This window comes from Grammomys surdaster, unplaced genomic scaffold (assembly GCF_004785775.1).
Source record: "Grammomys surdaster isolate TR1022 unplaced genomic scaffold, NIH_TR_1.0 236, whole genome shotgun sequence".
Lineage (NCBI taxonomy): Eukaryota > Metazoa > Chordata > Mammalia > Rodentia > Muridae > Grammomys > Grammomys surdaster.
The window spans coordinates 2906080-2918695 of record NW_021604681.1 but is presented as its reverse complement, the minus strand read 5'-3'; the positions used below and the strand labels follow the sequence as shown (position 1 = coordinate 2918695).

Sequence of the window (12616 nt, the reverse complement as noted above, 5' to 3'; positions counted from 1 at the left end):
TGTGTGTGTGTGTGTGTGTGTGTGTGTGTGTGTGTGTGTGTGTGTGTTTCGAGAAAGAGTTTCTCTGTCATACCAGGTTCCTGTCAGCAAGTATCTCTTGATACATAGCAACATGTTGGTTGGGTTTGGTGTCTGCAGACATGATGGATTCCCAGGTAGGGCAGTCTCCGGTTGGCCCCTCTTTTCAGCCTCTGTTCTATTTTTTGTCCCTGTTCTTCCTTTGGACAGGAACATTTCTGGGTTAAAAACTTTGAGATAGGTGGGTGACCCCACCCCTCCACCAGGGGCCATGAGTTCCATACAACTTGTTTAATCATATTCACTCCCTTGACTTTACATTCCTTTCCAGCAGACACAACATTCTACAAGTAAGATCACATCATCTGTGAGCAGATACAATTTCATCTCTTCCTTTCCACTGTGAATGTCTTCTGCCTCTCTTTCTGTCTTTCTGTCCTCATTACTCTGGGCAGAACTCCTAGAATTGTGCCAATCAAAGCAGAGATGGTAGTGAAAGTTGGCGTTTTCTTTCTTGTTTCTGATTTTAGAGTACAAGCTTTCAGCTTCTCACCATTCAGTATGATGTAAGCTATGAGCTGGTCATGTGAGACCTTTATTATATTTTTATGGTCCTACTTTGTTGAGTGTTGAAAACTGAAAAGCTGCTGGACTTTGTAAAATGCTTCTGGATCAACTGACATGATGCTTTTTCTTCTTCATGATGTTTTTGTTCTTTGTCCTATCAATATGGTATATTACATTGAGATTTTCATTTTAAGACATTTCATTTCATTTCATTTCATATCACAATGAAATGTCTTAAAGATAAATTCTGGGGGTTGGAGAGTTGGATCAGAGGTTAAGAGCACTAGCTGCTCTTCCAGAGGTTCTGAGTTCAATTCCCAGCAAACACATGGTGACTCACAACCATCTGTACGTAACAGGATCCAATGCCCTCTTCTGGTATGTCTGATGACAGCTACAGTGTACTCATATAAATAAATAAACCTTTACAAATCAAATATTTTTTAAAAAATATGAATCCCACTTGCTCATGATATAAATTATTGACACAAACACAGCTTTCACTTTAAAGGGAGGAAGAGACTTTATTCTGAGATCAATATAAATTACTGTGCTTAAAAAAACAAATAAATAAATAAATAAATAACTGTGCTCACAAAAACATGGATTAAGAATAACAAGGTCTACAGTGAAAGTGGTTACATGAACTTTTTATGGTCATAGAGCAATGGGAAGTTGTAAAGCAAGGCATTTTTAAGTACATTGATTGGAATATCAGGCAGGTGAGTTCCGGGAGATTGGAAGAAACTCTGATAGGTTTTAGATGTCATTTAATGACATTCTTAAGTTGGGGAGTTAGTGGAAGCCAGTGCTCTGTTAACACTTTCCCAACACTTCATCTGATAGATGAAAGGATACTACTTAGCCACATGGGGTAGGAAATGAATGGCCATTAAGGAGATTTATAATAGCCAGAGATATTTTGCCTATAGACTTGCAACATTTTACCTTGCTACAATCACAAATTTCCAATCAGTCGGTCTTACAGAATTTTTCACTTGTGTGGCTTTTTATGGGAACTTCAGTTCACAACCATCTTTTTAACACACTGTTAAATTTGCTGTTCTGTACTGTGTTGGGGATTTTCTCATGAATATTCATGCAGATGTGGTTCTTCAGTTTTTAGGTAGCATTTTTGTCTGGCTTTTGTATCAAGATAATACTGGCCTGACAAAATGATCCTGGAAATTTTTTGGAACTATTATAACCAGCATTTTTAAATAAAGAAAAAGAATATAATAAATTATGTAAAGGTACATTGCATAATAAATTATTTTGTGAAGCTTTTCTTTCCATTGTAAAAACATAGGTAGGTAGGTGTGTGTGTGTGTGTGTGTGTGTGTGTGTGTGTGTGTGTGTGTGCTGGGTAGTATGTATAAAGAGTTTGGAGCTAGAAATGAAGCTAAGTTGGGAGAGTATATGCCAGGTTTGACCCCAAGCACTCTGTTAAATAAGTACAGAGTTGCATACCATATCGTTCTAGCATTTGGGAGGTAGAGTTAAGAGAATCAGAAGTTCAAGATCATCTTTGGGCACATAAAAAGTTCGAGACCAGCCTGAACTACAGGATACCATCTCAATAAATGAATGTATAAAAAGGTTAAAGTTTCACTGGTATGTGCTCATCATGGCTGAGCCATTTGTGTTATAAAACCTTGTTCTAGAAATAGGTACCTGATGTAGTTCTACACATTTGCAACATGAAGAGATGTCTGATAACTAAATAAGTTATCTATTTATGTTTTAAAATACTATAAATCTTGGAGGGATAGTTCAGGGGTCAAGAACATGTGTTGTTCTTGTAAAAGAACTGGGTTAAGTTCCCAGCATCTACATGGCAGCTCACAACAATCCATGACTCCAATTCCTGGAGATCCAATACCCTCTTCAGGCCTCTATGGGCACCAGACATGCATGTGGTATATAGACATGATGCCAGCAAAATACCTGTATGCATAAAATAAACACATCTAAAATAAGATTATAAAGCAAGTCAACCTGCTTGAAGAGCATAGATCTTCTGTACAAAGATTCTATTTAAATCAAAACTAAGTCAAAACCATTATGTGAGGAGCTATCATACTCAAGATGACACTGAATACAATTATGAAGTGCCTCAAGCAATCCTTTACTTGAAATATATTTTGAATCTTTTCAGCAATCCAAACAGAGTTGACGTTTAGCCACTGTATGGCCAGTATCTACAACAGTCCTTGTAGATGATCAACCATTATTTCTGAATGCCTTAAGTAAGTTTTAATAAGTCCATGCAATACCTAATTTAAATAACAGCAGAAATGCTTTCAGAAAATAGTTCATAAAGAATTGCCACATGAGCAGTCTTAATAAAAATGGACTTTCCCAGGTTTTCTCCATTTTACCATTTGCATTTGTACTTTTCTCTACCTTTTTTCCAGTCTGTTCATTAATTTAGAACAACTGACTTAATAATATGTGTCATCTTAATAATAAGATGAACAAATAGGCAGAATTTCTAAGCTAAAAGGTGCACGCATGATTACTCTTTTATGGCCTCTGATTTTATAAAGAAATTAAGTCCTAGAGGGACACATAATGTTTCCTGTACATTATATAGCACCATATAATCCAGTTCTACTATTCCAAAAGTAGTTGAAATGGCACAAGGACTATAAAGTCATCATCGCCTACCTTGAAGAGCATTGCCTAGGGCTGGCAATGTGGGTTAGTGAGTAAAGTCACTTGCTTCTGACCTGATGACCTGACTTTGAAAGGATGGAAGAGCTCATAACTAATCAGATCGTTACACTTCGCAATGCATCAACTTATTGTAGTATACTTCCTGAGGGTGCACAGGTATGTTTCAACTTAAAACAAGAAGCAAGAAAAATGGCTGATATTTAAGAAATTAGCACCTGCTGGTTTCTCCTTGAGGTTTTAGAAAAGCTCCTCGAGAAAATGATGATGTCAGACTGCAGAAATAGAAAAATATGTCTGTGTGTGTGCTAAAAGAATTGTTTCAGCCTTTTTCCTGAAAATTAACGTTACTAAAATTCCTATAATTTGCAGCCTTGAGGGACTGAAAAGCTCAAGTCTCTGTATTTTGATGGAAACCCACCCGTGGTGGGGACAACAAGTCGAAATCTAAATAAATAGCAATACTGATGTTCCGCTGCAGAAATTCTTTCATCAAATAATAGCGTTTCTTCTGACATTCATATACGTGCCATAGAATACATACAGAGGCACACATGAACACATACATACATACATACATACATACATACATACATACATAGGATAAATAATTGTAATTAAAACTCACCAAACTATGCAAACCCCTAATGCTATGGTTCTCAACTTTCCTAATGCTGCAACACTTTAATACAGTTCTTTATGTTGTGGTGACCTCCAACCATCAAATTCCTTTCACTGCTACTTCATAACCACAATTTTGAGTCATAATGAGTTATGGATCATAATGTAAATATCTGTGTTTTCTGATGGTCTTAGGTGACCATGGTGAGAGGGTTATTTGACCCCAAAGGGTCGCAACCCACAGATGGAGAACCATTGCCCTAACGTTTCAGCATCATCTGTAATGTGTGTCCTTAAGTGCATATTAACTGCTTCTCTAATGATTCCTATGCTCTTTTCACAGATGTGGCCTTAAGATTTTTTTTTCGCTTCCATTTGCATAGCATATAAATAAAGGTGCCATATCATCCGTTTAGCAGTAAAAGCATTGACAATTCAGAATGAAAAAGACTCTTGAGAGAGCAGGAAGTAGTTGAAAAGAGGAAAGGGCAGAAGTCACAGGATTCATCTTGAAATTCTGAACAAATAGCAACTGTAATGAATCACATATCACTAGAAAATGCCATTAAAGAAGGCCAAGATAATTATTTTTTGAGCAATGGCATTTTTTTTTAAAGAGAAGTAACCCTTTAGTTTCACCTTTCTCAAATTAAGCTGGCTGACTCGATTGCTTTGTGGGGATTAGTCAGAGACATATCCTCATCTGATTCATCTGACTCTTCCTTAGCTTCAGCCTTGGCTGGGGCTGCAGAGACGGCAGGAACAGCAGTGGTGGCAGCAGCCACAAATGCAGATGGATCAGCCAAGAAGGCCTCAACTTTTCAGCAAGTGGGAAGGTGTACTCAGTCGCTACAGACAGAGCTAGGACCCACTTGTATCCATTGATGAATCTGCAGACAGACTCTGGCAACATTGTGGACCTCCTCTAGGACATGAGAATGCAGGGTCTGTTCTGTGATGTCCAGCATTTCAGGATTATAAATGCTGCCATTGTCAATCACCTGCTGGATGCTCAGCCCAAAGGAGAAGGGGAAGATGTTCAGGGTATTCAGCTCTTGTGGTTTCACTGGCCCCTACTTTGTCTCCAGTTTTTATCAGTTGCACATCACTTAGAATTTCACGAGTACCTCTGGAGATTTTAGTAGTGATGCCTAAAGCTTAGTAGAAAGAGGTCTTCTCAGGCTCCAGTCCAGTGTGTGTGTGTGTGTTTTTTTTTTTACCTTACATGGGGCTATAGCACCAGCTCCAGCAGTAGCTGACATCTTATTGGCCAGCAGCATGTCTCAGTGAGGTCCTCCTTGGCAAACACGAAGCCCACATTCCCCAGGATGTGAGGCAGCAGTTTCTCCAGAGCTGGGTGGTTTTCCAGAGATCCCCTGATGGCCTTGTACATCTTGGTGTTCGTGCGCATCAGCACCACAGCGTTCCCTTGAAGGGCCATGTGGATGTGCTGCATCTGCTTGGAGCCCACGTTGTCAGCTCCCACAAAGAAGCATTTTGGGTAATCATCCAAAGGTTGGATGATCTTAAGGAAATAGTTGGACTTCCAGGTTGCCCTGTCTTCCCTATGCATCATGATGGTGCATCAGGGATTGACACGCAGGGTTTAAAGATGATGTCATTCGGATGAAGACACCTGGCAAGAGAAGAATTGCATTCTTGCTGATGTAGGTTTTTTTTTTTTGTTAAATGTCTGGTATTCTCAAGAAACTCTTAGGGATATGGTAGATCAACATTTATGTTTCTCTATAATTCATGATCAGGTGCAAAATGTACTGAGATTAAAGAAATGTTAAACTACCGCAAGTTCAGTGACTTTCCTTTCTGTTTCTGTAAGCTTCTCAAGATTTTAAAAAGAGAAGTCTGGAAAGATAGCTCAGTGAGTAAAGTACTTGCTCCACAAGCGTGAGGATCTGAGTTCAGATCTCCAGTAACCACATTAGAAACCGGGCATGGCAGCCATTCTGGCCATGAGGAGGTGGAGATGGAGGCAGAAGGAATCCCAGAGACTTTCTGGGCAACCCAACTAGATAAATCAGTGAGTTCTGGGTTTAATAAGAAAAACTGTCTTAACAGGCAGTGGTGGCACATACCTTTAATCCCAGCATTCAGGAGGCAAAGGCAGGTGGCTTTCTGTGAGTTCAAGGCCGGATTGGTCTATAAAGTGAGTTCAAGGACAGCCAGGGCTAAACAGAGAAACCCTCTCTTGAAAAACAAAAGAAAGAAAAAGAAAAAAATGTGTCAAAAAATTAGGTGCTGGGCAAGAAGACAGTTAAAGCTGACTTCTAGCCTTCACATGTGTGCATATGCATGTCTGTGTGGATGTTTCTATACGTTAGGAATTTTGTATCCTTCTGTTTTTTAAAATATGTCATAGACTGTAGACCTTGTCTCAAACAGACAAGACAGATAGACAGACAAGTAGACAGACAAAACAATCCATTCTACCTAATTTGGAAATTAAACTTAGTTTAATGAAGAGTATTAGATAATATTCAGAAACCTCTGGACAATGTAAAGGAAGAAATTGCGAGCTAAATTACTAGGAACAAGCCTCTAAGCCTAAGAATCTAGCTGGCTGAAGAAACTGCTTTTGATACAGGCTGTCAGAACGAGGCTGCTGCTTCTCTAATTTTGATTTAGCTGCCTTCATAATTGGAAACAAATTTGCTGGTGTATCTGTGAGTCACGCTCCAAGTGGCCACTGCCAGACATTTCTCACGTCCTCTTTCCAAGTTGCAAGCCAGCAGATCCTTAGGGTCAAGGAAGAAAAATAAAGAACTTATGCAGAAATTATGTTGGCTGGGTATTTAAAAAAAGAAACAGTCTACAGTTCTGTCATATCTACTTTTTACCTTCCTGTCTAACAAGAAGGGGTGTTTCTACCCCCTTTCAAAGTGAATACTCTTTGCTTTGTGATGTGTAATTTGCTTAAACTTAATTTTTAAAGTAAAAAACATAGAATGTGAATTGTAGATATTTAAGGAGAGTACCATGTGATATCTGTCTCCCTCTCTCTCTCTCTCTCTCTCTCTCTCTCTGTGTGTGTGTGTGTGTGTATGTATGTATGTATGTATGTGTGTGTGTTGTATAATCTTTGAATCAGGTCTCAAACCTTTCAGCACATTATTCCATCAACTGTTAGATTTTTGCTTTGTTTTATTGAAACAGAGTCTCCCATAGTTCACATTGGCCTTGAATTCTTTTTGTAACCCTTAAAAAAAACCTTTAAACTTCAGATCCTCCTGTTTCCACCTCTCAAGTGCTAGGATTACAGGTATGTGCCACCATGAAAGCCTTATGCAGTACTAGGTATCCATCCCAGGGCTGCTTCATGAATGCTATAGAATCACTCTGTCAGCTGAGCTGTATCCCCAGCAACGCCCATCCAGTTGTCTTTGCTCTAACTGTTCTCAGTCTCTACTACCCACTTTCCAGTTGTATTGATTACTTTACTCGTTGCTGTAACAAAACACTTGACAAAAGCAACAGAGGAAGGAAGGTTTTCTTTTGGCTCATAGCTCATGAGTACAGTCCACCATGCTGGATTTGTCATGAAGCCTAAGACAGCTGGTCACGTCTTCAATCGAAAAGCAGAGGAAAAACTCTGATGCTCATCTAACTTCTGTTTTCAGTCAGCCCATGAAATGATCCACTCAAGAAAGATCTAGATCACCACATTATTTAATCCAATTAAGGCTATGCTTCCTAAGAAGGAGAGTGGGAGTCCTGCTCTTTCCTGCTTTCGAGACCCTTGTCCTCCTACTGGATTGCCTGGTCCAGACTTTTTTTTTGAAGGGGGGGGGGTTCGAGACAGGGTTTCTCTGTGTAGCCCTGGCTGTTGTCCTGGAACTCACTCTGTAGACCAGGCTAGCCTCGAACTCTCGAACTCAGAAATCCGCCTGTCTCTGCCTCCCAAATGCTGAGATTAAAGGCGTGCGCCACCACCGCCCGGCTGCCTGGTCCAGACTTAATAGGAGAGGAGGTGCCCAGTCTTACTGCAACGTGATATGCCATGGCTGGTTGACATCCATGGGAGGTCTGCCCTACTCTGAAGCAGATGAGCAGATGGGGAGGGAGGAAGTGGAGGAGATGGAGGAGGTAAGAGGAAGAGGAAATGAGGGGAAACTGGTTGAGATATAGTACGAGAGAATAAATTAATTTTTAAGAAAAAGTATGAGTCCTTTCATTTTGGCCAGTGACCAAAAGCAGGTGAATGCCTCAGAGTCTGTTGTTAAGAAGGCTCAAGGGTACAGCATTCTTAAAAGCAAAATTCCACAATTACATCAATGTTAGACAAGTCAGAATAACCTTGTCATATGTGTTTAGGCAAAGCACAGTAGTTATTTCAGACACAGCATGACAATTTTTATTGATACCACTTTCAGTTATTTTAGTTTATATTTAATTTATATAAATATCAATTATTTGGATTAATACATTTGGACCATCGGGGGCATTAAAATCCCAAATATATTGCTAAGGCAAACATGGCTGTTCTGGGGGTAGAGGGCTAAGAAATGTCTAAGCAGCTGTGAACTGGAGTCAGGACAAGATGGTGTTACCTTAGTCACTTCATTCTCCCATTTCTTTTAGTTACTTTCAAATTCTTGATTTTTATAAAGGAGCAGACACTGGATAACAATAAGTTAATTAAACATGGTCCTATCATTCTCAAAGCAAAAAGACAAGGGAACCTATGGGGCCTGGATTAAGGTAGTAAGCCGCAGATTCAAATCAAACTAGTTGTGGTGTCAGAGATAGTTGGCCTTTTTATTTATTTATAAGAACCAACCATGTCGGGCGGTGGTAGCGCACGCCTTTAATCCCAGCACTTGGGAGGAAGAGGCAGGTGGATTTCTGAGTTCGAGGCCAGCCTGGTCTACAGAGTGAGTTCCAGGACAGCCAGGGCTACACAGAGAAACCCTGTCTCGAAAAAAAAAAGTTTTTAAATGACTATGGGACCATTTGAAGTTGGATTATATGGACTCGATCAGATATTCAAGTTGTTCTGCACTATCGTTCCACTTACAGATTTCAAATGTGGGCTATTTCCTTATCTCGCTCAATTTCATCAGCCAGAGCACTTAGTATAATGTTAAATGGAAGTGCTTAAGCCTGGACACATCAGTGTTACTCCAGATCATAGATGCTGCTTTAGTTCATGTTATACAGTTACAATAGAAAACTGCAGCCTTGATAAGTTGTAATGAACAGTAGCATATTTCTCCATGGTTTTGGAGACTGGAAATTGGAAGGTCAAGGGACTGGTATTTGACCAGGGCCTACATTATCTCACAGTGAAAATGTAAAGGAAGTTTGAGAGCATAAGAAATCAAATTTGCCACCTCAAAGCCCTTTTATTGACATTAATCTATTCAACATGGTGGAGTCATCATTGAAGACACAGAAATAAACCCACACACTTATAGACACTTGATATTTGACAAAGAAGGCAAAACCATACAATGGACAAAAGAAAGCATCTTAAACAAATGGTGCTGGCCTAACTGGATGCCTGCATGTAGAAGAATGGAGATAGATCCTTATTTATCACCCTACACAAAACTCAAGTCCAAGTGGATCAAAGACTTCAATATAAATCTAATAGAAGAAAAAGTGGGGAGTAGCCTTGAACCCACTGGTACAGGAGACAAATTCCTAAACAGAACACCAATAGCTCAGGCACTAAGACCAACAGATGAGACCACATAAAGCTGAAAAGCTTCTGCAAGGTTAAGGACACCGGCAATAAAACAAAACAGCAGCCTCCAGAATGGAGTACAAAGCTAAACAGAGAATTCTCAACAGAGGAATCTCTAATGGACGAGAAGCACTTAAGAAAATGTTCAACATCCTTACTCATCAGGGGAATACAAGTCAAAATAACCCTGAGATTCCACCTCACACCAATCAAAGATCAAAAAATCAAGTAACAGCAGATGCTGGCAAGGATGTGGAGAAAGGGAAACACTCTTCCATTGCTGGTGTGATTGCAAACTTGTATAACCACTTTGGAAATCAATTTGGTGGTTTCTCAGAAAACTGGGAATAGTTCTACCTCAAGACCCAGCTGTACCACTCCTGGGCATATAACCAAAAGAGGCCCCACTATACCACAGGAACACTTGCTCAACTATGTTCACAGTGGCTTTAGTCATAATAGCCAGAAACTGGAAACAACCTAGATTTCCTTCAACAGAAAAATGGATAAAGAAAATGTAGTACAACTACACAATGGAACACTATTCAGCTATTAAAAACAAAGACATGGGGGGCTGGTGAGATGGCTCAGTGGTTAAGAGCACTGGCTGCTCTTCCGGAGTTCAAATTTCAGCAACAACATGGTGGCTCACAACCATCTGTAATGAGATGTGATGCCCTCTTATGAGTGACAATGTACTTACAGATAATAAATAAATAAACTGGGCAGATGGGAGGGCACCCAGGAGCCATGGACGAGCGCAGCTGCGCAGTCTAGAAAAGTGGAAACACTAGCCGGGCATCATGAGTGGCTGTCGTGTGTTCATTGGGAGACTAAATCCAGCAGCAAGGGAGAAAGATGTGGAAAAATTCTTCAAGGGTTACGGACGAATAAGAGATATTGATTTGAAAAGAAGTTTTGGTTTTGTGGAATTTGAGGACCCACGGGATGCAGATGATGCTGTTTATGAGCTTGATGAGGAACTTTACAGTGAAAGGGTTACTATTGAACATGCTCCGGCTCGGGCTCGAGCTCAAGGAGGAAGAGGTAGCGGACGATACTCTGACAGTTTTAGCAGTCGCAGACCTCGAAATGATAGACGAAAGGCCCCACCTGTAAGAACAGAAAACCGACTTACAGTTGAGAATTTATCCTCAAGAGTCAGCCGGCAGGATCACAAAGATTTCATGAGACAAGCTGGGGAAGTAACCTTTGCGGAAACACATCGACCTAAACTAAATGAAGGGGTAGCTGAGTTTGCCTCTTACCCTCTTATGGTGACTTAAAGAATGCTATGGAGAAACTTTCTGGAAAGAAAATTAGCAGGAGAAAAATCAAATTAATTGAAGGCAGCAAAAGGCACAGCAGGTCAAGAAGCAGGTCACAATCTCAGACCAGGAGTTCCTCTAGGTCCTGTAGCCAATCCTGTTCACAAAGGAGCAAGTGTTACAGCCGATCAAGGAGAAGGAGTTGGAGCCGGAGCAAGCCCAGTTCCTGTGCCTAAGAAAAGCCAGAAACATGGTTCTTCGAGTAGATCTAAATCTCCAGCATCTGTGAATCGCCAGAGGTCTCAATCCTGGTCCAGGTCCAGATCAGTTGACAGTGGCAATTAAACTGCAAATAACTTGCCCTGGGAACTTTTTTGTTTGCAGAAACAAAACAAATTCCCAAATCATACTTGCTAAAAATTCTGGTAAGTATGTGCTTTTCTGTGGGGTGGGATCTGGAGGGGATTGGGCTGGATTTCTTTGTAGATGTGGACCACGAAGGGGTTGCTGAAAACTAGTTGTATTAAATGTCATTTGATAAGCCATCTGCTCACACTTTTGTGACTGTCTGAAGTATATAGTTTGTGTATATTACTAGAGCTCTTTTATAACTAAAGCATTTAATTTTTGTACTAGAAAAACTTTTGAATATTTTAGTTCATTGATCAGATATCTTAACTCTATTAGTATATTAGTATATCCTTATATGTAAATATGCATATATCCATATATGCATGCATGTAAATATGCATATATGTAAATATGCATGCATGCATATATGCAAATATGCATATATGTAAATGTATGTGAATATGCATGTATGTAGATGTATGTGAATATGCATGTATGTAAATATATGAATATGCATGTATGTAGATGTATGTGAATATGCATGTATGTAAATATATGAATATGCATGTATGTAGATGTATGTGAATATGCATGTATGCAAATATATATGAATATGCATGTATGTAGATGTATGTGAATATGCATGTATGTAAATATATCTGAATATGCATGTATGTAAATATGTCTGAATATGCATGTATGTAAATATGTCTGAATATGCATGTATGTAGATGTATGTGAATATGCATGTATGTAAATATATCTGAATATGCATGATGCAGATGTATATGAATATGCATGTATGTAAATATATCTGAATATGCATGTATGTAGATGTATGTGAATATGCATGTATGTAAATATGTCTGAATATGCATGTATGTAAATATGTCTGAATATGCATGTATGTAAATATGTCTGAATATGTATGTATGTAAATATATGAATATGCATATATGCAGATGTATATGAATATGCATGTATGTAAATGCATATGAATATGCATGTGTGTAGATATATGAATATGCATGTATGTAAATATATATGAATATGCATGTATGTAAATATATATGAATATGCATGTATGTAAATATATGAACGTGTGTGTAAATGTATGGGTATGCATGTATGTAGATGTATGTGAATATGCATGTATGTAAATACATATGAATATGCATGTATGTAAATACATATGAATATGCGTGTATGTAAATGTATATGAATATGCATGTATGTAGATGTATGTGAATGTGCATGTATGTAGATGTATGTGAATGTGCATGTATGTGAATATATATGAATATGCATATGTGTAGGTATGTGTGAATATGTGTATGTGTATATATGCACGTATGTATATCTGAATGCATGCATATGCATATGTGTATATGTGTGCATGTATATGTGCATA

At 38.9% G+C, this 12616-nt stretch overlaps 2 pseudogenes; one reads left to right on the top strand and one right to left on the bottom strand.

The window, feature by feature from the left end:
• Positions 1-4526: 4526 nt before the first annotated feature.
• LOC114626469 lies at positions 4527-5455 on the bottom strand (annotated as a pseudogene).
• A 4934-nt stretch (positions 5456-10389) lies between these two features.
• On the top strand, positions 10390-11199 carry LOC114626487 (annotated as a pseudogene).
• The last annotated feature ends 1417 nt before the right edge of the window (positions 11200-12616 follow it).